Source organism: Panicum virgatum, chromosome 8N (genome assembly GCF_016808335.1).
Source record: "Panicum virgatum strain AP13 chromosome 8N, P.virgatum_v5, whole genome shotgun sequence".
Taxonomy (NCBI): domain Eukaryota; kingdom Viridiplantae; phylum Streptophyta; class Magnoliopsida; order Poales; family Poaceae; genus Panicum; species Panicum virgatum.
In genome coordinates, this window is record NC_053152.1 from 22,961,308 (window position 1) to 22,964,032 (window position 2,725).

Below are 2,725 nucleotides of genomic sequence, written 5' to 3' on the forward strand. Positions count from 1 at the left end.
ACTATTTGCTACACGATGGGTGACCGACCATTTATCGTTTAACGTTTAGCCTAACACTCCCTGCAATATAAGGTCCACGCGGAACAGCTTCTTGCCAACAGAGACGCTATGTGGTTATTGCGGCGCCGTTAGGTATCGTGAGCTAACTCGCATAGTCCGCTTCATCTGGCGGGTTCGCGGCGCAAGCTGGGCGGGTTTGCGGCGCGGGTGGAGCCGGCGGGTTAACAGCGTGTCCCGCGCCACTTGCATCATGACGTGTACCCGGTAATAAGCTGGACCATAGGTTGGGATGGCAAGAAGGGTAAACAACGCACAAGATGGATTTTGGCCAAATGACTGCAAACAAGCAGTGCAGCACACTTATTTTGGACTGAAGGGAAAAAAAGGGGAAAAAAAGAGGAAAACATGCATCCCCCAAAGCGAGAGAAGTGGACTAAGAAATTCCAAGTAAATTTGGTGTAGAATCGTAGCTAACGATGATGATCTGCTCTAGAATTTAGTTTTGCTGGCATTTTTAGTTGACGACCCGACACTTCTTCCTGATCTCTCCGTCGCTGCCGGTCTTCACTCCGATGCTCGCCAGCTTCACCATCGCGGCGGCGAACTTCTTATCCCACGTCCCGTCCGGTCGGGCGAGGTTGCGCACCATCCCCGCCGTCTGCGCCGACGACATCAGCGCGGCGTCCGACGTGAAAAGCACCTTTCGGTCCAGCAGGTTCCTGTAGTACTGGTTGTCCAGCGCGTTCGGGGTGACGGCGTCCTCCGCCACCACGGGGTCGTTGCCGAGCGACGGGCTCGCCGGGCACTGCCGCCTCAGCTGCGTCACCAGCGCCGCATCCATGTCGGACGGGGAGCCAATGCGCTCGGCGACGAAGGAGGAGCAGTGGGAGCGGCCGATGGAGTGCGCGCCAGAGAGCACGACCAGGTCCTCGACGCCCAAGCCTTTGGCGGCGAACCTGGCAGCGAGGGTGTTGAGGTTGTCGAACGGTGCAGGCAGGACGCCCGTCTGGCTCTCGAGGGACCTGCGCCCGTCGAGCCGCCCGCCCGGCATCGCGAAGCTGATCCGTGAGCCGCTGAGGAGGTCGGACGCGTCGCGCGCCGCGAAGGCGACGACGTCGGCGCAGGACACCGTGCCGGGGCAGGCCTTCTCCAGGGCGCCCTTCGCCGCGTCGATCACCTCGAAGCTCCGCTGGCTGCCGTCGTTGGCCGGGCCCTTCTTCTCCGGCCGTGGGTTCGCTGGCGTCGGGTCCAGAAGGATGGATCCATCACAACCCTACGGATCAACGTGTACACATCAGATTCGCGCAATGCAAGCTGGTTATCTGCCATGGTTAATAATGATTTAAGAAGAAAAATGTTGTTTTTTATTTCAATACGGCCGGGTCATCTGCCCTGCCATGGGCGCACGCTTGCTAACCTCAACAAAGCAGTCGTGGAAGAGCATGCGGATGAGGCCAGCGCCGAGACCGGGGTCCCTGCGCACGGCCCTGCACCTCGGCCCTTACGATGGCCTCAGCCCTGGGGCAAGTCATCTGGTAGAAGCCCACCTGGAGGCCATGGCACACCGCTGCCAGGAGCAGCCCACATGAGAGCAGAAACCATGGCCTAAAACCGGTAGTTGCCATGGTGCGGTCACTTGGAAGAACTACTAGTGACTGTACTAAGACTGCTGTAATTGTGGTGAAGAAGCAGGCGTGTGGTTAGTTATTTATACACCGGGAGCAGGGTTCATCATGTTATCCTCCTGCTACCTTTGTTTTATTGTTTACCATCTAGCTGTGCTCATACGGCACCTAGTGCTGCTCAAGGATTACATTAGCGGCCATACAACATTTTTCAGTGAGCTCCGGTAACGATAATTAATTGAAAATCGGTGAAAAATCGCCAAAACCGATCGGTAAAGGGACCCAAATTCAAAAAATGAAAATCGACAATTTATCGTCGATAATTGATGCAAACCGAACGATTTATCGCTTCGCCTACTGAAAATGTGTTTTGGCAGTGGAAAAAATATAAAGGTTTGATAGCATTTAATTTTTTAGGTTATGTATTATATTATATTAGATAAATTACACATACATGCACAATTTTACATATGGGATTGCCTAAGAAATAAACATGTTTACATATTTTGCCCATGAATTGCATAAAGCACATGAATTTGCACATGTATACAAACCACGAAGTGTATAGTCCATATAAACAAATGAGTTCATAGTCCATACAAACTGCTATGGTTGCATTTTCTTTGGGCAGGTGCTTGGATTTTGTACGGTTACATTGGTACAAACAAACCAGAATTAGCCGAAAAAGATTCCTCGCCAGATTAGTAAAGTTTAGTGAGTTGCGGGCCGGTCCACTGTAAAAAGTAAAACATGCATGCCAACTTGCGGGATGCTACCACAGCATAACAACGATCGTGGAACCTAAATTGCATTTGAGGTAGTTGTAAGTGTAGTAATTAATCTTTTTCTAACACAAATGAATGAAGCTATGCCTGAAATTTTGCTAGTAAATGGATGACGAACTTGCGAATTGTAGGTTTCTTTGGAAACATGTTCACTTAGGTTCGAGATTTTGACTTAGTATGTCTATTTATATTTTAGCTAATCATTGTTCTAGTGAGACAGTGTGTCTACTTTTTTTTTTTGCGAAACCCAGCACAGACAAATGCTCACAAACGCATGCATACTCACCTCTGTGAATATACGCACGCAACCTTAAT

The 2,725-nt window shown here is 50.6% G+C and overlaps 1 pseudogene; it reads right to left on the minus strand.

The window, feature by feature from the left end:
* Window positions 1–302: 302 nt before the first annotated feature.
* Window positions 303–1,785, minus strand: LOC120686111 (annotated as a pseudogene).
* Between the last annotated feature and the right edge of the window lie 940 nt (window positions 1,786–2,725).